This window comes from Phyllobates terribilis, unplaced genomic scaffold, assembly GCF_046119375.1.
Source record: "Phyllobates terribilis strain yellow unplaced genomic scaffold, ASM4611937v1 Scaffold_3__8_contigs__length_932513732, whole genome shotgun sequence".
In the NCBI taxonomy this organism is placed as follows: Eukaryota; Metazoa; Chordata; class Amphibia; order Anura; family Dendrobatidae; genus Phyllobates; species Phyllobates terribilis.
The window spans coordinates 6,710,781-6,732,041 of record NW_027362763.1 but is presented as its reverse complement, the minus strand read 5'-3'; the positions used below and the strand labels follow the sequence as shown (position 1 = coordinate 6,732,041).

Here is a 21,261-nt window from a genome sequence, read left to right as displayed (position 1 = left end):
GGATCGAAACCATCCTCTGCTAAGTTATTGCTTTTTTTTATAGAATTCACCTTTACATTTTGCCAAAATGCTTCAGTCAAAGCAAGCGCGTTTCGGCTAAAAGAATAAAAATGAGCTCAAAAAATAAAAATGAGCTCAAAAATTAAACCAAACTAAAAAAGTCTAAAGCTTCTGCATGGGATTGTGCTACATTACAACTTCCTTCTACAAACTATTTAGGTTTATTTCACTCCCTTCAATTTGGTTTTCCATATACGTAGAAAAGGTTTGCTAGAAAGTTGCTTGCCCATATTTGTAAGCCAACATTCACCTTATGAATTCCACTTATGGTCTTCAACTTTGGCAAAAAGTAATCCGCACTTAAAAAAAAAAAAAAAAAAAAAAAAAAAACGAAAGAGGATGCAATGGCACGTGTCACAGCATATGAAAATTGTTATGTGTTGTGGCAAGAAACTAAAAACAAGGTCATCAGGCATGGGGGATTAGCTCAAGTGGTAGAGCGCTCGCTTAGCATGCGAGAGGTAGCGGGATCGATGCCCGCATTCTCCAAATTTATCATTTATTGTTTTTTTCAGTTGGTAGAGCGATGATTCTTTTGCAAACTGCTCATGGCTCCCACAGCTAGACCTAGGAGGCTTTCCTCCATAGGCCAAACAAGCCTTCGATAGCTCAGCTGGTAGAGCGGAGGACTGTAGTTGTAAATTAGCAATCCTTAGGTCGCTGGTTCAATTCCGGCTCGAAGGACATTTTCTTCGTCCTATCTTATGTTTTGTACCTACTGGCAAACACACCACTGCTATGCTCCTTCTGTACGACTATAAAAAAAATCTAGTCCAGGAAACTTTCCTCCGTTGCACCTTGGGTTTTCAAAACGTAGGTGGCAGCAACATAGCCTTTACTTGCGGGACCTGCTGTGGGCCAAAGAGGAACGTTCTTCAACCGTAGCATGATACCCAAGCAAAAGACACCAACGTCCCTGGGTGGGCTTGAACCACCAACCTTTCGGTTAACAGCCGAACGCGCTAACCGATTGCGCCACAGAGACACAAGCCTCTACTTGATTTTCTGACAGCCTCAGCCAGGTCAAACACAATTTACGCAGATGATTTGCAAGAATAACATGATAAAAGAAAGCTATAGAAACAAAGAAACAATTGCAGAACCCTAGGAATACTCTAATAGCCCACAAATAAGCTCTTACTGATGAATTCCATCGCATGGACCTGAAGTCAGACAGTAATTAGGTTCTCCTCTTATCACCTGTAACCAGCAGCAGAGTGGCGCAGCGGAAGCGTGCTGGGCCCATAACCCAGAGGTCGATGGATCGAAACCATCCTCTGCTAAGTTATTGCTTTTTTTTATAGAATTCACCTTTACATTTTGCCAAAATGCTTCAGTCAAAGCAAGCGCGTTTCGGCTAAAAGAATAAAAATGAGCTCAAAAAATAAAAATGAGCTCAAAAATTAAACCAAACTAAAAAAGTCTAAAGCTTCTGCATGGGATTGTGCTACATTACAACTTCCTTCTACAAACTATTTAGGTTTATTTCACTCCCTTCAATTTGGTTTTCCATATACGTAGAAAAGGTTTGCTAGAAAGTTGCTTGCCCATATTTGTAAGCCAACATTCACCTTATGAATTCCACTTATGGTCTTCAACTTTGGCAAAAAGTAATCCGCACTTAAAAAAAAAAAAAAAAACGAAAGAGGATGCAATGGCACGTGTCACAGCATATGAAAATTGTTATGTGTTGTGGCAAGAAACTAAAAACAAGGTCATCAGGCATGGGGGATTAGCTCAAGTGGTAGAGCGCTCGCTTAGCATGCGAGAGGTAGCGGGATCGATGCCCGCATTCTCCAAATTTATCATTTATTGTTTTTTTCAGTTGGTAGAGCGATGATTCTTTTGCAAACTGCTCATGGCTCCCACAGCTAGACCTAGGAGGCTTTCCTCCATAGGCCAAACAAGCCTTCGATAGCTCAGCTGGTAGAGCGGAGGACTGTAGTTGTAAATTAGCAATCCTTAGGTCGCTGGTTCAATTCCGGCTCGAAGGACATTTTCTTCGTCCTATCTTATGTTTTGTACCTACTGGCAAACACACCACTGCTATGCTCCTTCTGTACGACTATAAAAAAAATCTAGTCCAGGAAACTTTCCTCCGTTGCACCTTGGGTTTTCAAAACGTAGGTGGCAGCAACATAGCCTTTACTTGCGGGACCTGCTGTGGGCCAAAGAGGAACGTTCTTCAACCGTAGCATGATACCCAAGCAAAAGACACCAACGTCCCTGGGTGGGCTTGAACCACCAACCTTTCGGTTAACAGCCGAACGCGCTAACCGATTGCGCCACAGAGACACAAGCCTCTACTTGATTTTCTGACAGCCTCAGCCAGGTCAAACACAATTTACGCAGATGATTTGCAAGAATAACATGATAAAAGAAAGCTATAGAAACAAAGAAACAATTGCAGAACCCTAGGAATACTCTAATAGCCCACAAATAAGCTCTTACTGATGAATTCCATCGCATGGACCTGAAGTCAGACAGTAATTAGGTTCTCCTCTTATCACCTGTAACCAGCAGCAGAGTGGCGCAGCGGAAGCGTGCTGGGCCCATAACCCAGAGGTCGATGGATCGAAACCATCCTCTGCTAAGTTATTGCTTTTTTTTATAGAATTCACCTTTACATTTTGCCAAAATGCTTCAGTCAAAGCAAGCGCGTTTCGGCTAAAAGAATAAAAATGAGCTCAAAAAATAAAAATGAGCTCAAAAATTAAACCAAACTAAAAAAGTCTAAAGCTTCTGCATGGGATTGTGCTACATTACAACTTCCTTCTACAAACTATTTAGGTTTATTTCACTCCCTTCAATTTGGTTTTCCATATACGTAGAAAAGGTTTGCTAGAAAGTTGCTTGCCCATATTTGTAAGCCAACATTCACCTTATGAATTCCACTTATGGTCTTCAACTTTGGCAAAAAGTAATCCGCACTTAAAAAAAAAAAAAAAAAAAAAAAAAAACGAAAGAGGATGCAATGGCACGTGTCACAGCATATGAAAATTGTTATGTGTTGTGGCAAGAAACTAAAAACAAGGTCATCAGGCATGGGGGATTAGCTCAAGTGGTAGAGCGCTCGCTTAGCATGCGAGAGGTAGCGGGATCGATGCCCGCATTCTCCAAATTTATCATTTATTGTTTTTTTCAGTTGGTAGAGCGATGATTCTTTTGCAAACTGCTCATGGCTCCCACAGCTAGACCTAGGAGGCTTTCCTCCATAGGCCAAACAAGCCTTCGATAGCTCAGCTGGTAGAGCGGAGGACTGTAGTTGTAAATTAGCAATCCTTAGGTCGCTGGTTCAATTCCGGCTCGAAGGACATTTTCTTCGTCCTATCTTATGTTTTGTACCTACTGGCAAACACACCACTGCTATGCTCCTTCTGTACGACTATAAAAAAAATCTAGTCCAGGAAACTTTCCTCCGTTGCACCTTGGGTTTTCAAAACGTAGGTGGCAGCAACATAGCCTTTACTTGCGGGACCTGCTGTGGGCCAAAGAGGAACGTTCTTCAACCGTAGCATGATACCCAAGCAAAAGACACCAACGTGCTGGGCCCATAACCCAGAGGTCGATGGATCGAAACCATCCTCTGCTAAGTTATTGCTTTTTTTTATAGAATTCACCTTTACATTTTGCCAAAATGCTTCAGTCAAAGCAAGCGCGTTTCGGCTAAAAGAATAAAAATGAGCTCAAAAAATAAAAATGAGCTCAAAAATTAAACCAAACTAAAAAAGTCTAAAGCTTCTGCATGGGATTGTGCTACATTACAACTTCCTTCTACAAACTATTTAGGTTTATTTCACTCCCTTCAATTTGGTTTTCCATATACGTAGAAAAGGTTTGCTAGAAAGTTGCTTGCCCATATTTGTAAGCCAACATTCACCTTATGAATTCCACTTATGGTCTTCAACTTTGGCAAAAAGTAATCCGCACTTAAAAAAAAAAAAAAAAAAAAAAAAAAAACGAAAGAGGATGCAATGGCACGTGTCACAGCATATGAAAATTGTTATGTGTTGTGGCAAGAAACTAAAAACAAGGTCATCAGGCATGGGGGATTAGCTCAAGTGGTAGAGCGCTCGCTTAGCATGCGAGAGGTAGCGGGATCGATGCCCGCATTCTCCAAATTTATCATTTATTGTTTTTTTCAGTTGGTAGAGCGATGATTCTTTTGCAAACTGCTCATGGCTCCCACAGCTAGACCTAGGAGGCTTTCCTCCATAGGCCAAACAAGCCTTCGATAGCTCAGCTGGTAGAGCGGAGGACTGTAGTTGTAAATTAGCAATCCTTAGGTCGCTGGTTCAATTCCGGCTCGAAGGACATTTTCTTCGTCCTATCTTATGTTTTGTACCTACTGGCAAACACACCACTGCTATGCTCCTTCTGTACGACTATAAAAAAAATCTAGTCCAGGAAACTTTCCTCCGTTGCACCTTGGGTTTTCAAAACGTAGGTGGCAGCAACATAGCCTTTACTTGCGGGACCTGCTGTGGGCCAAAGAGGAACGTTCTTCAACCGTAGCATGATACCCAAGCAAAAGACACCAACGTCCCTGGGTGGGCTTGAACCACCAACCTTTCGGTTAACAGCCGAACGCGCTAACCGATTGCGCCACAGAGACACAAGCCTCTACTTGATTTTCTGACAGCCTCAGCCAGGTCAAACACAATTTACGCAGATGATTTGCAAGAATAACATGATAAAAGAAAGCTATAGAAACAAAGAAACAATTGCAGAACCCTAGGAATACTCTAATAGCCCACAAATAAGCTCTTACTGATGAATTCCATCGCATGGACCTGAAGTCAGACAGTAATTAGGTTCTCCTCTTATCACCTGTAACCAGCAGCAGAGTGGCGCAGCGGAAGCGTGCTGGGCCCATAACCCAGAGGTCGATGGATCGAAACCATCCTCTGCTAAGTTATTGCTTTTTTTTATAGAATTCACCTTTACATTTTGCCAAAATGCTTCAGTCAAAGCAAGCGCGTTTCGGCTAAAAGAATAAAAATGAGCTCAAAAAATAAAAATGAGCTCAAAAATTAAACCAAACTAAAAAAGTCTAAAGCTTCTGCATGGGATTGTGCTACATTACAACTTCCTTCTACAAACTATTTAGGTTTATTTCACTCCCTTCAATTTGGTTTTCCATATACGTAGAAAAGGTTTGCTAGAAAGTTGCTTGCCCATATTTGTAAGCCAACATTCACCTTATGAATTCCACTTATGGTCTTCAACTTTGGCAAAAAGTAATCCGCACTTAAAAAAAAAAAAAAAAAAAAAAAAAAAACGAAAGAGGATGCAATGGCACGTGTCACAGCATATGAAAATTGTTATGTGTTGTGGCAAGAAACTAAAAACAAGGTCATCAGGCATGGGGGATTAGCTCAAGTGGTAGAGCGCTCGCTTAGCATGCGAGAGGTAGCGGGATCGATGCCCGCATTCTCCAAATTTATCATTTATTGTTTTTTTCAGTTGGTAGAGCGATGATTCTTTTGCAAACTGCTCATGGCTCCCACAGCTAGACCTAGGAGGCTTTCCTCCATAGGCCAAACAAGCCTTCGATAGCTCAGCTGGTAGAGCGGAGGACTGTAGTTGTAAATTAGCAATCCTTAGGTCGCTGGTTCAATTCCGGCTCGAAGGACATTTTCTTCGTCCTATCTTATGTTTTGTACCTACTGGCAAACACACCACTGCTATGCTCCTTCTGTACGACTATAAAAAAAATCTAGTCCAGGAAACTTTCCTCCGTTGCACCTTGGGTTTTCAAAACGTAGGTGGCAGCAACATAGCCTTTACTTGCGGGACCTGCTGTGGGCCAAAGAGGAACGTTCTTCAACCGTAGCATGATACCCAAGCAAAAGACACCAACGTGCTGGGCCCATAACCCAGAGGTCGATGGATCGAAACCATCCTCTGCTAAGTTATTGCTTTTTTTTATAGAATTCACCTTTACATTTTGCCAAAATGCTTCAGTCAAAGCAAGCGCGTTTCGGCTAAAAGAATAAAAATGAGCTCAAAAAATAAAAATGAGCTCAAAAATTAAACCAAACTAAAAAAGTCTAAAGCTTCTGCATGGGATTGTGCTACATTACAACTTCCTTCTACAAACTATTTAGGTTTATTTCACTCCCTTCAATTTGGTTTTCCATATACGTAGAAAAGGTTTGCTAGAAAGTTGCTTGCCCATATTTGTAAGCCAACATTCACCTTATGAATTCCACTTATGGTCTTCAACTTTGGCAAAAAGTAATCCGCACTTAAAAAAAAAAAAAAAAAAAAAAAAAAAAACGAAAGAGGATGCAATGGCACGTGTCACAGCATATGAAAATTGTTATGTGTTGTGGCAAGAAACTAAAAACAAGGTCATCAGGCATGGGGGATTAGCTCAAGTGGTAGAGCGCTCGCTTAGCATGCGAGAGGTAGCGGGATCGATGCCCGCATTCTCCAAATTTATCATTTATTGTTTTTTTCAGTTGGTAGAGCGATGATTCTTTTGCAAACTGCTCATGGCTCCCACAGCTAGACCTAGGAGGCTTTCCTCCATAGGCCAAACAAGCCTTCGATAGCTCAGCTGGTAGAGCGGAGGACTGTAGTTGTAAATTAGCAATCCTTAGGTCGCTGGTTCAATTCCGGCTCGAAGGACATTTTCTTCGTCCTATCTTATGTTTTGTACCTACTGGCAAACACACCACTGCTATGCTCCTTCTGTACGACTATAAAAAAAATTTAGTCCAGGAAACTTTCCTCCGTTGCACCTTGGGTTTTCAAAACGTAGGTGGCAGCAACATAGCCTTTACTTGCGGGACCTGCTGTGGGCCAAAGAGGAACGTTCTTCAACCGTAGCATGATACCCAAGCAAAAGACACCAACGTCCCTGGGTGGGCTTGAACCACCAACCTTTCGGTTAACAGCCGAACGCGCTAACCGATTGCGCCACAGAGACACAAGCCTCTACTTGATTTTCTGACAGCCTCAGCCAGGTCAAACACAATTTACGCAGATGATTTGCAAGAATAACATGATAAAAGAAAGCTATAGAAACAAAGAAACAATTGCAGAACCCTAGGAATACTCTAATAGCCCACAAATAAGCTCTTACTGATGAATTCCATCGCATGGACCTGAAGTCAGACAGTAATTAGGTTCTCCTCTTATCACCTGTAACCAGCAGCAGAGTGGCGCAGCGGAAGCGTGCTGGGCCCATAACCCAGAGGTCGATGGATCGAAACCATCCTCTGCTAAGTTATTGCTTTTTTTTATAGAATTCACCTTTACATTTTGCCAAAATGCTTCAGTCAAAGCAAGCGCGTTTCGGCTAAAAGAATAAAAATGAGCTCAAAAAATAAAAATGAGCTCAAAAATTAAACCAAACTAAAAAAGTCTAAAGCTTCTGCATGGGATTGTGCTACATTACAACTTCCTTCTACAAACTATTTAGGTTTATTTCACTCCCTTCAATTTGGTTTTCCATATACGTAGAAAAGGTTTGCTAGAAAGTTGCTTGCCCATATTTGTAAGCCAACATTCACCTTATGAATTCCACTTATGGTCTTCAACTTTGGCAAAAAGTAATCCGCACTTAAAAAAAAAAAAAAAAAAAAAAAAAAACGAAAGAGGATGCAATGGCACGTGTCACAGCATATGAAAATTGTTATGTGTTGTGGCAAGAAACTAAAAACAAGGTCATCAGGCATGGGGGATTAGCTCAAGTGGTAGAGCGCTCGCTTAGCATGCGAGAGGTAGCGGGATCGATGCCCGCATTCTCCAAATTTATCATTTATTGTTTTTTTCAGTTGGTAGAGCGATGATTCTTTTGCAAACTGCTCATGGCTCCCACAGCTAGACCTAGGAGGCTTTCCTCCATAGGCCAAACAAGCCTTCGATAGCTCAGCTGGTAGAGCGGAGGACTGTAGTTGTAAATTAGCAATCCTTAGGTCGCTGGTTCAATTCCGGCTCGAAGGACATTTTCTTCGTCCTATCTTATGTTTTGTACCTACTGGCAAACACACCACTGCTATGCTCCTTCTGTACGACTATAAAAAAAATCTAGTCCAGGAAACTTTCCTCCGTTGCACCTTGGGTTTTCAAAACGTAGGTGGCAGCAACATAGCCTTTACTTGCGGGACCTGCTGTGGGCCAAAGAGGAACGTTCTTCAACCGTAGCATGATACCCAAGCAAAAGACACCAACGTCCCTGGGTGAGCTTGAACCACCAACCTTTCGGTTAACAGCCGAACGCGCTAACCGATTGCGCCACAGAGACACAAGCCTCTACTTGATTTTCTGACAGCCTCAGCCAGGTCAAACACAATTTACGCAGATGATTTGCAAGAATAACATGATAAAAGAAAGCTATAGAAACAAAGAAACAATTGCAGAACCCTAGGAATACTCTAATAGCCCACAAATAAGCTCTTACTGATGAATTCCATCGCATGGACCTGAAGTCAGACAGTAATTAGGTTCTCCTCTTATCACCTGTAACCAGCAGCAGAGTGGCGCAGCGGAAGCGTGCTGGGCCCATAACCCAGAGGTCGATGGATCGAAACCATCCTCTGCTAAGTTATTGCTTTTTTTTATAGAATTCACCTTTACATTTTGCCAAAATGCTTCAGTCAAAGCAAGCGCGTTTCGGCTAAAAGAATAAAAATGAGCTCAAAAAATAAAAATGAGCTCAAAAATTAAACCAAACTAAAAAAGTCTAAAGCTTCTGCATGGGATTGTGCTACATTACAACTTCCTTCTACAAACTATTTAGGTTTATTTCACTCCCTTCAATTTGGTTTTCCATATACGTAGAAAAGGTTTGCTAGAAAGTTGCTTGCCCATATTTGTAAGCCAACATTCACCTTATGAATTCCACTTATGGTCTTCAACTTTGGCAAAAAGTAATCCGCACTTAAAAAAAAAAAAAAAAAAAAAAAAAAAAACGAAAGAGGATGCAATGGCACGTGTCACAGCATATGAAAATTGTTATGTGTTGTGGCAAGAAACTAAAAACAAGGTCATCAGGCATGGGGGATTAGCTCAAGTGGTAGAGCGCTCGCTTAGCATGCGAGAGGTAGCGGGATCGATGCCCGCATTCTCCAAATTTATCATTTATTGTTTTTTTCAGTTGGTAGAGCGATGATTCTTTTGCAAACTGCTCATGGCTCCCACAGCTAGACCTAGGAGGCTTTCCTCCATAGGCCAAACAAGCCTTCGATAGCTCAGCTGGTAGAGCGGAGGACTGTAGTTGTAAATTAGCAATCCTTAGGTCGCTGGTTCAATTCCGGCTCGAAGGACATTTTCTTCGTCCTATCTTATGTTTTGTACCTACTGGCAAACACACCACTGCTATGCTCCTTCTGTACGACTATAAAAAAAATCTAGTCCAGGAAACTTTCCTCCGTTGCACCTTGGGTTTTCAAAACGTAGGTGGCAGCAACATAGCCTTTACTTGCGGGACCTGCTGTGGGCCAAAGAGGAACGTTCTTCAACCGTAGCATGATACCCAAGCAAAAGACACCAACGTGCTGGGCCCATAACCCAGAGGTCGATGGATCGAAACCATCCTCTGCTAAGTTATTGCTTTTTTTTATAGAATTCACCTTTACATTTTGCCAAAATGCTTCAGTCAAAGCAAGCGCGTTTCGGCTAAAAGAATAAAAATGAGCTCAAAAAATAAAAATGAGCTCAAAAATTAAACCAAACTAAAAAAGTCTAAAGCTTCTGCATGGGATTGTGCTACATTACAACTTCCTTCTACAAACTATTTAGGTTTATTTCACTCCCTTCAATTTGGTTTTCCATATACGTAGAAAAGGTTTGCTAGAAAGTTGCTTGCCCATATTTGTAAGCCAACATTCACCTTATGAATTCCACTTATGGTCTTCAACTTTGGCAAAAAGTAATCCGCACTTAAAAAAAAAAAAAAAAAAAAAAAAAAAACGAAAGAGGATGCAATGGCACGTGTCACAGCATATGAAAATTGTTATGTGTTGTGGCAAGAAACTAAAAACAAGGTCATCAGGCATGGGGGATTAGCTCAAGTGGTAGAGCGCTCGCTTAGCATGCGAGAGGTAGCGGGATCGATGCCCGCATTCTCCAAATTTATCATTTATTGTTTTTTTCAGTTGGTAGAGCGATGATTCTTTTGCAAACTGCTCATGGCTCCCACAGCTAGACCTAGGAGGCTTTCCTCCATAGGCCAAACAAGCCTTCGATAGCTCAGCTGGTAGAGCGGAGGACTGTAGTTGTAAATTAGCAATCCTTAGGTCGCTGGTTCAATTCCGGCTCGAAGGACATTTTCTTCGTCCTATCTTATGTTTTGTACCTACTGGCAAACACACCACTGCTATGCTCCTTCTGTACGACTATAAAAAAAATCTAGTCCAGGAAACTTTCCTCCGTTGCACCTTGGGTTTTCAAAACGTAGGTGGCAGCAACATAGCCTTTACTTGCGGGACCTGCTGTGGGCCAAAGAGGAACGTTCTTCAACCGTAGCATGATACCCAAGCAAAAGACACCAACGTCCCTGGGTGGGCTTGAACCACCAACCTTTCGGTTAACAGCCGAACGCGCTAACCGATTGCGCCACAGAGACACAAGCCTCTACTTGATTTTCTGACAGCCTCAGCCAGGTCAAACACAATTTACGCAGATGATTTGCAAGAATAACATGATAAAAGAAAGCTATAGAAACAAAGAAACAATTGCAGAACCCTAGGAATACTCTAATAGCCCACAAATAAGCTCTTACTGATGAATTCCATCGCATGGACCTGAAGTCAGACAGTAATTAGGTTCTCCTCTTATCACCTGTAACCAGCAGCAGAGTGGCGCAGCGGAAGCGTGCTGGGCCCATAACCCAGAGGTCGATGGATCGAAACCATCCTCTGCTAAGTTATTGCTTTTTTTTATAGAATTCACCTTTACATTTTGCCAAAATGCTTCAGTCAAAGCAAGCGCGTTTCGGCTAAAAGAATAAAAATGAGCTCAAAAAATAAAAATGAGCTCAAAAATTAAACCAAACTAAAAAAGTCTAAAGCTTCTGCATGGGATTGTGCTACATTACAACTTCCTTCTACAAACTATTTAGGTTTATTTCACTCCCTTCAATTTGGTTTTCCATATACGTAGAAAAGGTTTGCTAGAAAGTTGCTTGCCCATATTTGTAAGCCAACATTCACCTTATGAATTCCACTTATGGTCTTCAACTTTGGCAAAAAGTAATCCGCACTTAAAAAAAAAAAAAAAAAAAAAAAAAAAACGAAAGAGGATGCAATGGCACGTGTCACAGCATATGAAAATTGTTATGTGTTGTGGCAAGAAACTAAAAACAAGGTCATCAGGCATGGGGGATTAGCTCAAGTGGTAGAGCGCTCGCTTAGCATGCGAGAGGTAGCGGGATCGATGCCCGCATTCTCCAAATTTATCATTTATTGTTTTTTTCAGTTGGTAGAGCGATGATTCTTTTGCAAACTGCTCATGGCTCCCACAGCTAGACCTAGGAGGCTTTCCTCCATAGGCCAAACAAGCCTTCGATAGCTCAGCTGGTAGAGCGGAGGACTGTAGTTGTAAATTAGCAATCCTTAGGTCGCTGGTTCAATTCCGGCTCGAAGGACATTTTCTTCGTCCTATCTTATGTTTTGTACCTACTGGCAAACACACCACTGCTATGCTCCTTCTGTACGACTATAAAAAAAATCTAGTCCAGGAAACTTTCCTCCGTTGCACCTTGGGTTTTCAAAACGTAGGTGGCAGCAACATAGCCTTTACTTGCGGGACCTGCTGTGGGCCAAAGAGGAACGTTCTTCAACCGTAGCATGATACCCAAGCAAAAGACACCAACGTGCTGGGCCCATAACCCAGAGGTCGATGGATCGAAACCATCCTCTGCTAAGTTATTGCTTTTTTTTATAGAATTCACCTTTACATTTTGCCAAAATGCTTCAGTCAAAGCAAGCGCGTTTCGGCTAAAAGAATAAAAATGAGCTCAAAAAATAAAAATGAGCTCAAAAATTAAACCAAACTAAAAAAGTCTAAAGCTTCTGCATGGGATTGTGCTACATTACAACTTCCTTCTACAAACTATTTAGGTTTATTTCACTCCCTTCAATTTGGTTTTCCATATACGTAGAAAAGGTTTGCTAGAAAGTTGCTTGCCCATATTTGTAAGCCAACATTCACCTTATGAATTCCACTTATGGTCTTCAACTTTGGCAAAAAGTAATCCGCACTTAAAAAAAAAAAAAAAAAAAAAAAAAAAAACGAAAGAGGATGCAATGGCACGTGTCACAGCATATGAAAATTGTTATGTGTTGTGGCAAGAAACTAAAAACAAGGTCATCAGGCATGGGGGATTAGCTCAAGTGGTAGAGCGCTCGCTTAGCATGCGAGAGGTAGCGGGATCGATGCCCGCATTCTCCAAATTTATCATTTATTGTTTTTTTCAGTTGGTAGAGCGATGATTCTTTTGCAAACTGCTCATGGCTCCCACAGCTAGACCTAGGAGGCTTTCCTCCATAGGCCAAACAAGCCTTCGATAGCTCAGCTGGTAGAGCGGAGGACTGTAGTTGTAAATTAGCAATCCTTAGGTCGCTGGTTCAATTCCGGCTCGAAGGACATTTTCTTCGTCCTATCTTATGTTTTGTACCTACTGGCAAACACACCACTGCTATGCTCCTTCTGTACGACTATAAAAAAAATTTAGTCCAGGAAACTTTCCTCCGTTGCACCTTGGGTTTTCAAAACGTAGGTGGCAGCAACATAGCCTTTACTTGCGGGACCTGCTGTGGGCCAAAGAGGAACGTTCTTCAACCGTAGCATGATACCCAAGCAAAAGACACCAACGTCCCTGGGTGGGCTTGAACCACCAACCTTTCGGTTAACAGCCGAACGCGCTAACCGATTGCGCCACAGAGACACAAGCCTCTACTTGATTTTCTGACAGCCTCAGCCAGGTCAAACACAATTTACGCAGATGATTTGCAAGAATAACATGATAAAAGAAAGCTATAGAAACAAAGAAACAATTGCAGAACCCTAGGAATACTCTAATAGCCCACAAATAAGCTCTTACTGATGAATTCCATCGCATGGACCTGAAGTCAGACAGTAATTAGGTTCTCCTCTTATCACCTGTAACCAGCAGCAGAGTGGCGCAGCGGAAGCGTGCTGGGCCCATAACCCAGAGGTCGATGGATCGAAACCATCCTCTGCTAAGTTATTGCTTTTTTTTATAGAATTCACCTTTACATTTTGCCAAAATGCTTCAGTCAAAGCAAGCGCGTTTCGGCTAAAAGAATAAAAATGAGCTCAAAAAATAAAAATGAGCTCAAAAATTAAACCAAACTAAAAAAGTCTAAAGCTTCTGCATGGGATTGTGCTACATTACAACTTCCTTCTACAAACTATTTAGGTTTATTTCACTCCCTTCAATTTGGTTTTCCATATACGTAGAAAAGGTTTGCTAGAAAGTTGCTTGCCCATATTTGTAAGCCAACATTCACCTTATGAATTCCACTTATGGTCTTCAACTTTGGCAAAAAGTAATCCGCACTTAAAAAAAAAAAAAAAAAAAAAAAAAAAACGAAAGAGGATGCAATGGCACGTGTCACAGCATATGAAAATTGTTATGTGTTGTGGCAAGAAACTAAAAACAAGGTCATCAGGCATGGGGGATTAGCTCAAGTGGTAGAGCGCTCGCTTAGCATGCGAGAGGTAGCGGGATCGATGCCCGCATTCTCCAAATTTATCATTTATTGTTTTTTTCAGTTGGTAGAGCGATGATTCTTTTGCAAACTGCTCATGGCTCCCACAGCTAGACCTAGGAGGCTTTCCTCCATAGGCCAAACAAGCCTTCGATAGCTCAGCTGGTAGAGCGGAGGACTGTAGTTGTAAATTAGCAATCCTTAGGTCGCTGGTTCAATTCCGGCTCGAAGGACATTTTCTTCGTCCTATCTTATGTTTTGTACCTACTGGCAAACACACCACTGCTATGCTCCTTCTGTACGACTATAAAAAAAATCTAGTCCAGGAAACTTTCCTCCGTTGCACCTTGGGTTTTCAAAACGTAGGTGGCAGCAACATAGCCTTTACTTGCGGGACCTGCTGTGGGCCAAAGAGGAACGTTCTTCAACCGTAGCATGATACCCAAGCAAAAGACACCAACGTCCCTGGGTGAGCTTGAACCACCAACCTTTCGGTTAACAGCCGAACGCGCTAACCGATTGCGCCACAGAGACACAAGCCTCTACTTGATTTTCTGACAGCCTCAGCCAGGTCAAACACAATTTACGCAGATGATTTGCAAGAATAACATGATAAAAGAAAGCTATAGAAACAAAGAAACAATTGCAGAACCCTAGGAATACTCTAATAGCCCACAAATAAGCTCTTACTGATGAATTCCATCGCATGGACCTGAAGTCAGACAGTAATTAGGTTCTCCTCTTATCACCTGTAACCAGCAGCAGAGTGGCGCAGCGGAAGCGTGCTGGGCCCATAACCCAGAGGTCGATGGATCGAAACCATCCTCTGCTAAGTTATTGCTTTTTTTTATAGAATTCACCTTTACATTTTGCCAAAATGCTTCAGTCAAAGCAAGCGCGTTTCGGCTAAAAGAATAAAAATGAGCTCAAAAAATAAAAATGAGCTCAAAAATTAAACCAAACTAAAAAAGTCTAAAGCTTCTGCATGGGATTGTGCTACATTACAACTTCCTTCTACAAACTATTTAGGTTTATTTCACTCCCTTCAATTTGGTTTTCCATATACGTAGAAAAGGTTTGCTAGAAAGTTGCTTGCCCATATTTGTAAGCCAACATTCACCTTATGAATTCCACTTATGGTCTTCAACTTTGGCAAAAAGTAATCCGCACTTAAAAAAAAAAAAAAAAAAAAAAAAAAAAACGAAAGAGGATGCAATGGCACGTGTCACAGCATATGAAAATTGTTATGTGTTGTGGCAAGAAACTAAAAACAAGGTCATCAGGCATGGGGGATTAGCTCAAGTGGTAGAGCGCTCGCTTAGCATGCGAGAGGTAGCGGGATCGATGCCCGCATTCTCCAAATTTATCATTTATTGTTTTTTTCAGTTGGTAGAGCGATGATTCTTTTGCAAACTGCTCATGGCTCCCACAGCTAGACCTAGGAGGCTTTCCTCCATAGGCCAAACAAGCCTTCGATAGCTCAGCTGGTAGAGCGGAGGACTGTAGTTGTAAATTAGCAATCCTTAGGTCGCTGGTTCAATTCCGGCTCGAAGGACATTTTCTTCGTCCTATCTTATGTTTTGTACCTACTGGCAAACACACCACTGCTATGCTCCTTCTGTACGACTATAAAAAAAATCTAGTCCAGGAAACTTTCCTCCGTTGCACCTTGGGTTTTCAAAACGTAGGTGGCAGCAACATAGCCTTTACTTGCGGGACCTGCTGTGGGCCAAAGAGGAACGTTCTTCAACCGTAGCATGATACCCAAGCAAAAGACACCAACGTCCCTGGGTGGGCTTGAACCACCAACCTTTCGGTTAACAGCCGAACGCGCTAACCGATTGCGCCACAGAGACACAAGCCTCTACTTGATTTTCTGACAGCCTCAGCCAGGTCAAACACAATTTACGCAGATGATTTGCAAGAATAACATGATAAAAGAAAGCTATAGAAACAAAGAAACAATTGCAGAACCCTAGGAATACTCTAATAGCCCACAAATAAGCTCTTACTGATGAATTCCATCGCATGGACCTGAAGTCAGACAGTAATTAGGTTCTCCTCTTATCACCTGTAACCAGCAGCAGAGTGGCGCAGCGGAAGCGTGCTGGGCCCATAACCCAGAGGTCGATGGATCGAAACCATCCTCTGCTAAGTTATTGCTTTTTTTTATAGAATTCACCTTTACATTTTGCCAAAATGCTTCAGTCAAAGCAAGCGCGTTTCGGCTAAAAGAATAAAAATGAGCTCAAAAAATAAAAATGAGCTCAAAAATTAAACCAAACTAAAAAAGTCTAAAGCTTCTGCATGGGATTGTGCTACATTACAACTTCCTTCTACAAACTATTTAGGTTTATTTCACTCCCTTCAATTTGGTTTTCCATATACGTAGAAAAGGTTTGCTAGAAAGTTGCTTGCCCATATTTGTAAGCCAACATTCACCTTATGAATTCCACTTATGGTCTTCAACTTTGGCAAAAAGTAATCCGCACTTAAAAAAAAAAAAAAAAAAAAAAAAAAAAACGAAAGAGGATGCAATGGCACGTGTCACAGCATATGAAAATTGTTATGTGTTGTGGCAAGAAACTAAAAACAAGGTCATCAGGCATGGGGGATTAGCTCAAGTGGTAGAGCGCTCGCTTAGCATGCGAGAGGTAGCGGGATCGATGCCCGCATTCTCCAAATTTATCATTTATTGTTTTTTTCAGTTGGTAGAGCGATGATTCTTTTGCAAACTGCTCATGGCTCCCACAGCTAGACCTAGGAGGCTTTCCTCCATAGGCCAAACAAGCCTTCGATAGCTCAGCTGGTAGAACGGAGGACTGTAGTTGTAAATTAGCAATCCTTAGGTCGCTGGTTCAATTCCGGCTCGAAGGACATTTTCTTCGTCCTATCTTATGTTTTGTACCTACTGGCAAACACACCACTGCTATGCTCCTTCTGTACGACTATAAAAAAAATCTAGTCCAGGAAACTTTCCTCCGTTGCACCTTGGGTTTTCAAAACGTAGGTGGCAGCAACATAGCCTTTACTTGCGGGACCTGCTGTGGGCCAAAGAGGAACGTTCTTCAACCGTAGCATGATACCCAAGCAAAAGACACCAACGTCCCTGGGTGGGCTTGAACCACCAACCTTTCGGTTAACAGCCGAACGCGCTAACCGATTGCGCCACAGAGACACAAGCCTCTACTTGATTTTCTGACAGCCTCAGCCAGGTCAAACACAATTTACGCAGATGATTTGCAAGAATAACATGATAAAAGAAAGCTATAGAAACAAAGAAACAATTGCAGAACCCTAGGAATACTCTAATAGCCCACAAATAAGCTCTTACTGATGAATTCCATCGCATGGACCTGAAGTCAGACAGTAATTAGGTTCTCCTCTTATCACCTGTAACCAGCAGCAGAGTGGCGCAGCGGAAGCGTGCTGGGCCCATAACCCAGAGGTCGATGGATCGAAACCATCCTCTGCTAAGTTATTGCTTTTTTTTATAGAATTCACCTTTACATTTTGCCAAAATGCTTCAGTCAAAGCAAGCGCGTTTCGGCTAAAAGAATAAAAATGAGCTCAAAAAATAAAAATGAGCTCAAAAATTAAACCAAACTAAAAAAGTCTAAAGCTTCTGCATGGGATTGTGCTACATTACAACTTCCTTCTACAAACTATTTAGGTTTATTTCACTCCCTTCAATTTGGTTTTCCATATACGTAGAAAAGGTTTGCTAGAAAGTTGCTTGCCCATATTTGTAAGCCAACATTCACCTTATGAATTCCACTTATGGTCTTCAACTTTGGCAAAAAGTAATCCGCACTTAAAAAAAAAAAAAAAAAAAAAAAAAAAACGAAAGAGGATGCAATGGCACGTGTCACAGCATATGAAAATTGTTATGTGTTGTGGCAAGAAACTAAAAACAAGGTCATCAGGCATGGGGGATTAGCTCAAGTGGTAGAGCGCTCGCTTAGCATGCGAGAGGTAGCGGGATCGATGCCCGCATTCTCCAAATTTATCATTTATTGTTTTTTTCAGTTGGTAGAGCGATGATTCTTTTGCAAACTGCTCATGGCTCCCACAGCTAGACCTAGGAGGCTTTCCTCCATAGGCCAAACAAGCCTTCGATAGCTCAGCTGGTAGAGCGGAGGACTGTAGTTGTAAATTAGCAATCCTTAGGTCGCTGGTTCAATTCCGGCTCGAAGGACATTTTCTTCGTCCTATCTTATGTTTTGTACCTACTGGCAAACACACCACTGCTATGCTCCTTCTGTACGACTATAAAAAAAATCTAGTCCAGGAAACTTTCCTCCGTTGCACCTTGGGTTTTCAAAACGTAGGTGGCAGCAACATAGCCTTTACTTGCGGGACCTGCTGTGGGCCAAAGAGGAACGTTCTTCAACCGTAGCATGATACCCAAGCAAAAGACACCAACGTCCCTGGGTGGGCTTGAACCACCAACCTTTCGGTTAACAGCCGAACGCGCTAACCGATTGCGCCACAGAGACACAAGCCTCTACTTGATTTTCTGACAGCCTCAGCCAGGTCAAACACAATTTACGCAGATGATTTGCAAGAATAACATGATAAAAGAAAGCTATAGAAACAAAGAAACAATTGCAGAACCCTAGGAATACTCTAATAGCCCACAAATAAGCTCTTACTGATGAATTCCATCGCATGGACCTGAAGTCAGACAGTAATTAGGTTCTCCTCTTATCACCTGTAACCAGCAGCAGAGTGGCGCAGCGGAAGCGTGCTGGGCCCATAACCCAGAGGTCGATGGATCGAAACCATCCTCTGCTAAGTTATTGCTTTTTTTTATAGAATTCACCTTTACATTTTGCCAAAATGCTTCAGTCAAAGCAAGCGCGTTTCGGCTAAAAGAATAAAAATGAGCTCAAAAAATAAAAATGAGCTCAAAAATTAAACCAAACTAAAAAAGTCTAAAGCTTCTGCATGGGATTGTGCTACATTACAACTTCCTTCTACAAACTATTTAGGTTTATTTCACTCCCTTCAATTTGGTTTTCCATATACGTAGAAAAGGTTTGCTAGAAAGTTGCTTGCCCATATTTGTAAGCCAACATTCACCTTATGAATTCCACTTATGGTCTTCAACTTTGGCAAAAAGTAATCCGCACTTAAAAAAAAAAAAAAAAAAAAAAAAAAAACGAAAGAGGATGCAATGGCACGTGTCACAGCATATGAAAATTGTTATGTGTTGTGGCAAGAAACTAAAAACAAGGTCATCAGGCATGGGGGATTAGCTCAAGTGGTAGAGCGCTCGCTTAGCATGCGAGAGGTAGCGGGATCGATGCCCGCATTCTCCAAATTTATCATTTATTGTTTTTTTCAGTTGGTAGAGCGATGATTCTTTTGCAAACTGCTCATGGCTCCCACAGCTAGACCTAGGAGGCTTTCCTCCATAGGCCAAACAAGCCTTCGATAGCTCAGCTGGTAGAGCGGAGGACTGTAGTTGTAAATTAGCAATCCTTAGGTCGCTGGTTCAATTCCGGCTCGAAGGACATTTTCTTCGTCCTATCTTATGTTTTGTACCTACTGGCAAACACACCACTGCTATGCTCCTTCTGTACGACTATAAAAAAAATCTAGTCCAGGAAACTTTCCTCCGTTGCACCTTGGGTTTTCAAAACGTAGGTGGCAGCAACATAGCCTTTACTTGCGGGACCTGCTGTGGGCCAAAGAGGAACGTTCTTCAACCGTAGCATGATACCCAAGCAAAAGACACCAACGTCCCTGGGTGAGCTTGAACCACCAACCTTTCGGTTAACAGCCGAACGCGCTAACCGATTGCGCCACAGAGACACAAGCCTCTACTTGATTTTCTGACAGCCTCAGCCAGGTCAAACACAATTTACGCAGATGATTTGCAAGAATAACATGATAAAAGAAAGCTATAGAAACAAAGAAACAATTGCAGAACCCTAGGAATACTCTAATAGCCCACAAATAAGCTCTTACTGATGAATTCCATCGCATGGACCTGAAGTCAGACAGTAATTAGGTTCTCCTCTTATCACCTGTAACCAGCAGCAGAGTGGCGCAGCGGAAGCGTGCTGGGCCCATAACCCAGAGGTCGATGGATCGAAACCATCCTCTGCTAAGTTATTGCTTTTTTTTATAGAATTCACCTTTACATTTTGCCAAAATGCTTCAGTCAAAGCAAGCGCGTTTCGGCTAAAAGAATAAAAATGAGCTCAAAAAATAAAAATGAGCTCAAAAATTAAACCAAACTAAAAAAGTCTAAAGCTTCTGCATGGGATTGTGCTACATTACAACTTCCTTCTACAAACTATTTAGGTTTATTTCACTCCCTTCAATTTGGTTTTCCATATACGTAGAAAAGGTTTGCTAGAAAGTTGCTTGCCCATATTTGTAAGCCAACATTCACCTTATGAATTCCACTTATGGTCTTCAACTTTGGCAAAAAGTAATCCGCACTTAAAAAAAAAAAAAAAAAAAAAAAAAAACGAAAGAGGATGCAATGGCACGTGTCACAGCATATGAAAATTGTTATGTGTTGTGGCAAGAAACTAAAAACAAGGTCATCAGGCATGGGGGATTAGCTCAAGTGGTAGAGCGCTCGCTTAGCATGCGAGAGGTAGCGGGATCGATGCCCGCATTCTCCAAATTTATCATTTATTGTTTTTTTCAGTTGGTAGAGCGATGATTCTTTTGCAAACTGCTCATGGCTCCCACAGCTAGACCTAGGAGGCTTTCCTCCATAGGCCAAACAAGCCTTCGATAGCTCAGCTGGTAGAGCGGAGGACTGTAGTTGTAAATTAGCAATCCTTAGGTCGCTGGTTCAATTCCGGCTCGAAGGACATTTTCTTCGTCCTATCTTATGTTTTGTACCTACTGGCAAACACACCACTGCTATGCTCCTTCTGTACGACTATAAAAAAAATCTAGTCCAGGAAACTTTCCTCCGTTGCACCTTGGGTTTTCAAAACGTAGGTGGCAGCAACATAGCCTTTACTTGCGGGACCTGCTGTGGGCCAAAGAGGAACGTTCTTCAACCGTAGCATGATACCCAAGCAAAAGACACCAACGTCCCTGGGTGGGCTTGAACCACCAACCTTTCGGTTAACAGCCGAACGCGCTAACCGATTGCGCCACAGAGACACAAGCCTCTACTTGATTTTCTGACAGCCTCAGCCAGGTCAAACACAATTTACGCAGATGATTTGCAAGAATAACATGATAAAAGAAAGCTATAGAAACAAAGAAACAATTGCAGAACCCTAGGAATACTCTAATAGCCCACAAATAAGCTCTTACTGATGAATTCCATCGCATGGACCTGAAGTCAGACAGTAATTAGGTTCTCCTCTTATCACCTGTAACCAGCAGCAGAGTGGCGCAGCGGAAGCGTGCTGGGCCCATAACCCAGAGGTCGATGGATCGAAACCATCCTCTGCTAAGTTATTGCTTTTTTTTATAGAATTCACCTTTACATTTTGCCAAAATGCTTCAGTCAAAGCAAGCGCGTTTCGGC

General features: G+C 41.9%; 47 non-coding genes across 47 annotated transcripts; 34 read left to right on the top strand and 13 right to left on the bottom strand.

The window, feature by feature from the left end:
* The first annotated feature begins 476 nt into the window (after nt 1-476).
* On the top strand, nt 477-549 carry TRNAA-AGC (transfer RNA alanine (anticodon AGC)). Its single transcript has one exon. It is a non-coding gene; the product is annotated as a tRNA-Ala (tRNA).
* A 109-nt stretch (nt 550-658) lies between these two features.
* TRNAY-GUA (transfer RNA tyrosine (anticodon GUA)) lies at nt 659-744 on the top strand. The gene is given in 2 exon segments: nt 659-695; nt 709-744. It is a non-coding gene; the product is annotated as a tRNA-Tyr (tRNA).
* Nucleotides 745-971: 227 nt separating this feature from the next.
* On the bottom strand, nt 972-1,045 carry TRNAN-GUU (transfer RNA asparagine (anticodon GUU)). Its single transcript has one exon. It is a non-coding gene; the product is annotated as a tRNA-Asn (tRNA).
* Nucleotides 1,046-1,786: 741 nt separating this feature from the next.
* Nucleotides 1,787-1,859, top strand: TRNAA-AGC (transfer RNA alanine (anticodon AGC)). Its single transcript has one exon. It is a non-coding gene; the product is annotated as a tRNA-Ala (tRNA).
* A 109-nt stretch (nt 1,860-1,968) lies between these two features.
* On the top strand, nt 1,969-2,054 carry TRNAY-GUA (transfer RNA tyrosine (anticodon GUA)). Its single transcript is given in 2 exon segments — nt 1,969-2,005; nt 2,019-2,054. It is a non-coding gene; the product is annotated as a tRNA-Tyr (tRNA).
* Nucleotides 2,055-2,281: 227 nt separating this feature from the next.
* On the bottom strand, nt 2,282-2,355 carry TRNAN-GUU (transfer RNA asparagine (anticodon GUU)). The gene has a single exon. It is a non-coding gene; the product is annotated as a tRNA-Asn (tRNA).
* A 751-nt stretch (nt 2,356-3,106) lies between these two features.
* Nucleotides 3,107-3,179, top strand: TRNAA-AGC (transfer RNA alanine (anticodon AGC)). Its single transcript has one exon. It is a non-coding gene; the product is annotated as a tRNA-Ala (tRNA).
* Nucleotides 3,180-3,288: 109 nt separating this feature from the next.
* On the top strand, nt 3,289-3,374 carry TRNAY-GUA (transfer RNA tyrosine (anticodon GUA)). Its single transcript is given in 2 exon segments — nt 3,289-3,325; nt 3,339-3,374. It is a non-coding gene; the product is annotated as a tRNA-Tyr (tRNA).
* Nucleotides 3,375-4,106: 732 nt separating this feature from the next.
* On the top strand, nt 4,107-4,179 carry TRNAA-AGC (transfer RNA alanine (anticodon AGC)). The gene has a single exon. It is a non-coding gene; the product is annotated as a tRNA-Ala (tRNA).
* Nucleotides 4,180-4,288: 109 nt separating this feature from the next.
* On the top strand, nt 4,289-4,374 carry TRNAY-GUA (transfer RNA tyrosine (anticodon GUA)). Its single transcript is given in 2 exon segments — nt 4,289-4,325; nt 4,339-4,374. It is a non-coding gene; the product is annotated as a tRNA-Tyr (tRNA).
* A 227-nt stretch (nt 4,375-4,601) lies between these two features.
* TRNAN-GUU (transfer RNA asparagine (anticodon GUU)) lies at nt 4,602-4,675 on the bottom strand. Its single transcript has one exon. It is a non-coding gene; the product is annotated as a tRNA-Asn (tRNA).
* Nucleotides 4,676-5,427: 752 nt separating this feature from the next.
* On the top strand, nt 5,428-5,500 carry TRNAA-AGC (transfer RNA alanine (anticodon AGC)). The gene has a single exon. It is a non-coding gene; the product is annotated as a tRNA-Ala (tRNA).
* A 109-nt stretch (nt 5,501-5,609) lies between these two features.
* TRNAY-GUA (transfer RNA tyrosine (anticodon GUA)) lies at nt 5,610-5,695 on the top strand. Its single transcript is given in 2 exon segments — nt 5,610-5,646; nt 5,660-5,695. It is a non-coding gene; the product is annotated as a tRNA-Tyr (tRNA).
* A 733-nt stretch (nt 5,696-6,428) lies between these two features.
* TRNAA-AGC (transfer RNA alanine (anticodon AGC)) lies at nt 6,429-6,501 on the top strand. The gene has a single exon. It is a non-coding gene; the product is annotated as a tRNA-Ala (tRNA).
* A 109-nt stretch (nt 6,502-6,610) lies between these two features.
* On the top strand, nt 6,611-6,696 carry TRNAY-GUA (transfer RNA tyrosine (anticodon GUA)). The gene is given in 2 exon segments: nt 6,611-6,647; nt 6,661-6,696. It is a non-coding gene; the product is annotated as a tRNA-Tyr (tRNA).
* Nucleotides 6,697-6,923: 227 nt separating this feature from the next.
* On the bottom strand, nt 6,924-6,997 carry TRNAN-GUU (transfer RNA asparagine (anticodon GUU)). Its single transcript has one exon. It is a non-coding gene; the product is annotated as a tRNA-Asn (tRNA).
* Nucleotides 6,998-7,748: 751 nt separating this feature from the next.
* On the top strand, nt 7,749-7,821 carry TRNAA-AGC (transfer RNA alanine (anticodon AGC)). Its single transcript has one exon. It is a non-coding gene; the product is annotated as a tRNA-Ala (tRNA).
* A 109-nt stretch (nt 7,822-7,930) lies between these two features.
* TRNAY-GUA (transfer RNA tyrosine (anticodon GUA)) lies at nt 7,931-8,016 on the top strand. The gene is given in 2 exon segments: nt 7,931-7,967; nt 7,981-8,016. It is a non-coding gene; the product is annotated as a tRNA-Tyr (tRNA).
* A 227-nt stretch (nt 8,017-8,243) lies between these two features.
* On the bottom strand, nt 8,244-8,317 carry TRNAN-GUU (transfer RNA asparagine (anticodon GUU)). The gene has a single exon. It is a non-coding gene; the product is annotated as a tRNA-Asn (tRNA).
* A 753-nt stretch (nt 8,318-9,070) lies between these two features.
* TRNAA-AGC (transfer RNA alanine (anticodon AGC)) lies at nt 9,071-9,143 on the top strand. The gene has a single exon. It is a non-coding gene; the product is annotated as a tRNA-Ala (tRNA).
* Nucleotides 9,144-9,252: 109 nt separating this feature from the next.
* On the top strand, nt 9,253-9,338 carry TRNAY-GUA (transfer RNA tyrosine (anticodon GUA)). Its single transcript is given in 2 exon segments — nt 9,253-9,289; nt 9,303-9,338. It is a non-coding gene; the product is annotated as a tRNA-Tyr (tRNA).
* A 732-nt stretch (nt 9,339-10,070) lies between these two features.
* Nucleotides 10,071-10,143, top strand: TRNAA-AGC (transfer RNA alanine (anticodon AGC)). The gene has a single exon. It is a non-coding gene; the product is annotated as a tRNA-Ala (tRNA).
* Nucleotides 10,144-10,252: 109 nt separating this feature from the next.
* TRNAY-GUA (transfer RNA tyrosine (anticodon GUA)) lies at nt 10,253-10,338 on the top strand. The gene is given in 2 exon segments: nt 10,253-10,289; nt 10,303-10,338. It is a non-coding gene; the product is annotated as a tRNA-Tyr (tRNA).
* Nucleotides 10,339-10,565: 227 nt separating this feature from the next.
* TRNAN-GUU (transfer RNA asparagine (anticodon GUU)) lies at nt 10,566-10,639 on the bottom strand. The gene has a single exon. It is a non-coding gene; the product is annotated as a tRNA-Asn (tRNA).
* A 752-nt stretch (nt 10,640-11,391) lies between these two features.
* TRNAA-AGC (transfer RNA alanine (anticodon AGC)) lies at nt 11,392-11,464 on the top strand. The gene has a single exon. It is a non-coding gene; the product is annotated as a tRNA-Ala (tRNA).
* Nucleotides 11,465-11,573: 109 nt separating this feature from the next.
* On the top strand, nt 11,574-11,659 carry TRNAY-GUA (transfer RNA tyrosine (anticodon GUA)). The gene is given in 2 exon segments: nt 11,574-11,610; nt 11,624-11,659. It is a non-coding gene; the product is annotated as a tRNA-Tyr (tRNA).
* A 733-nt stretch (nt 11,660-12,392) lies between these two features.
* Nucleotides 12,393-12,465, top strand: TRNAA-AGC (transfer RNA alanine (anticodon AGC)). Its single transcript has one exon. It is a non-coding gene; the product is annotated as a tRNA-Ala (tRNA).
* Nucleotides 12,466-12,574: 109 nt separating this feature from the next.
* TRNAY-GUA (transfer RNA tyrosine (anticodon GUA)) lies at nt 12,575-12,660 on the top strand. Its single transcript is given in 2 exon segments — nt 12,575-12,611; nt 12,625-12,660. It is a non-coding gene; the product is annotated as a tRNA-Tyr (tRNA).
* Nucleotides 12,661-12,887: 227 nt separating this feature from the next.
* TRNAN-GUU (transfer RNA asparagine (anticodon GUU)) lies at nt 12,888-12,961 on the bottom strand. Its single transcript has one exon. It is a non-coding gene; the product is annotated as a tRNA-Asn (tRNA).
* A 752-nt stretch (nt 12,962-13,713) lies between these two features.
* On the top strand, nt 13,714-13,786 carry TRNAA-AGC (transfer RNA alanine (anticodon AGC)). The gene has a single exon. It is a non-coding gene; the product is annotated as a tRNA-Ala (tRNA).
* Nucleotides 13,787-13,895: 109 nt separating this feature from the next.
* Nucleotides 13,896-13,981, top strand: TRNAY-GUA (transfer RNA tyrosine (anticodon GUA)). Its single transcript is given in 2 exon segments — nt 13,896-13,932; nt 13,946-13,981. It is a non-coding gene; the product is annotated as a tRNA-Tyr (tRNA).
* A 227-nt stretch (nt 13,982-14,208) lies between these two features.
* TRNAN-GUU (transfer RNA asparagine (anticodon GUU)) lies at nt 14,209-14,282 on the bottom strand. Its single transcript has one exon. It is a non-coding gene; the product is annotated as a tRNA-Asn (tRNA).
* Nucleotides 14,283-15,035: 753 nt separating this feature from the next.
* TRNAA-AGC (transfer RNA alanine (anticodon AGC)) lies at nt 15,036-15,108 on the top strand. The gene has a single exon. It is a non-coding gene; the product is annotated as a tRNA-Ala (tRNA).
* A 109-nt stretch (nt 15,109-15,217) lies between these two features.
* TRNAY-GUA (transfer RNA tyrosine (anticodon GUA)) lies at nt 15,218-15,303 on the top strand. Its single transcript is given in 2 exon segments — nt 15,218-15,254; nt 15,268-15,303. It is a non-coding gene; the product is annotated as a tRNA-Tyr (tRNA).
* A 227-nt stretch (nt 15,304-15,530) lies between these two features.
* Nucleotides 15,531-15,604, bottom strand: TRNAN-GUU (transfer RNA asparagine (anticodon GUU)). Its single transcript has one exon. It is a non-coding gene; the product is annotated as a tRNA-Asn (tRNA).
* Nucleotides 15,605-16,357: 753 nt separating this feature from the next.
* Nucleotides 16,358-16,430, top strand: TRNAA-AGC (transfer RNA alanine (anticodon AGC)). The gene has a single exon. It is a non-coding gene; the product is annotated as a tRNA-Ala (tRNA).
* Nucleotides 16,431-16,539: 109 nt separating this feature from the next.
* On the top strand, nt 16,540-16,625 carry TRNAY-GUA (transfer RNA tyrosine (anticodon GUA)). The gene is given in 2 exon segments: nt 16,540-16,576; nt 16,590-16,625. It is a non-coding gene; the product is annotated as a tRNA-Tyr (tRNA).
* A 227-nt stretch (nt 16,626-16,852) lies between these two features.
* Nucleotides 16,853-16,926, bottom strand: TRNAN-GUU (transfer RNA asparagine (anticodon GUU)). Its single transcript has one exon. It is a non-coding gene; the product is annotated as a tRNA-Asn (tRNA).
* Nucleotides 16,927-17,678: 752 nt separating this feature from the next.
* TRNAA-AGC (transfer RNA alanine (anticodon AGC)) lies at nt 17,679-17,751 on the top strand. Its single transcript has one exon. It is a non-coding gene; the product is annotated as a tRNA-Ala (tRNA).
* A 109-nt stretch (nt 17,752-17,860) lies between these two features.
* On the top strand, nt 17,861-17,946 carry TRNAY-GUA (transfer RNA tyrosine (anticodon GUA)). The gene is given in 2 exon segments: nt 17,861-17,897; nt 17,911-17,946. It is a non-coding gene; the product is annotated as a tRNA-Tyr (tRNA).
* A 227-nt stretch (nt 17,947-18,173) lies between these two features.
* Nucleotides 18,174-18,247, bottom strand: TRNAN-GUU (transfer RNA asparagine (anticodon GUU)). Its single transcript has one exon. It is a non-coding gene; the product is annotated as a tRNA-Asn (tRNA).
* Nucleotides 18,248-18,999: 752 nt separating this feature from the next.
* TRNAA-AGC (transfer RNA alanine (anticodon AGC)) lies at nt 19,000-19,072 on the top strand. Its single transcript has one exon. It is a non-coding gene; the product is annotated as a tRNA-Ala (tRNA).
* Nucleotides 19,073-19,181: 109 nt separating this feature from the next.
* TRNAY-GUA (transfer RNA tyrosine (anticodon GUA)) lies at nt 19,182-19,267 on the top strand. The gene is given in 2 exon segments: nt 19,182-19,218; nt 19,232-19,267. It is a non-coding gene; the product is annotated as a tRNA-Tyr (tRNA).
* Nucleotides 19,268-19,494: 227 nt separating this feature from the next.
* Nucleotides 19,495-19,568, bottom strand: TRNAN-GUU (transfer RNA asparagine (anticodon GUU)). The gene has a single exon. It is a non-coding gene; the product is annotated as a tRNA-Asn (tRNA).
* Nucleotides 19,569-20,319: 751 nt separating this feature from the next.
* Nucleotides 20,320-20,392, top strand: TRNAA-AGC (transfer RNA alanine (anticodon AGC)). Its single transcript has one exon. It is a non-coding gene; the product is annotated as a tRNA-Ala (tRNA).
* A 109-nt stretch (nt 20,393-20,501) lies between these two features.
* Nucleotides 20,502-20,587, top strand: TRNAY-GUA (transfer RNA tyrosine (anticodon GUA)). The gene is given in 2 exon segments: nt 20,502-20,538; nt 20,552-20,587. It is a non-coding gene; the product is annotated as a tRNA-Tyr (tRNA).
* Nucleotides 20,588-20,814: 227 nt separating this feature from the next.
* On the bottom strand, nt 20,815-20,888 carry TRNAN-GUU (transfer RNA asparagine (anticodon GUU)). The gene has a single exon. It is a non-coding gene; the product is annotated as a tRNA-Asn (tRNA).
* Nucleotides 20,889-21,261: the final 373 nt, after the last annotated feature.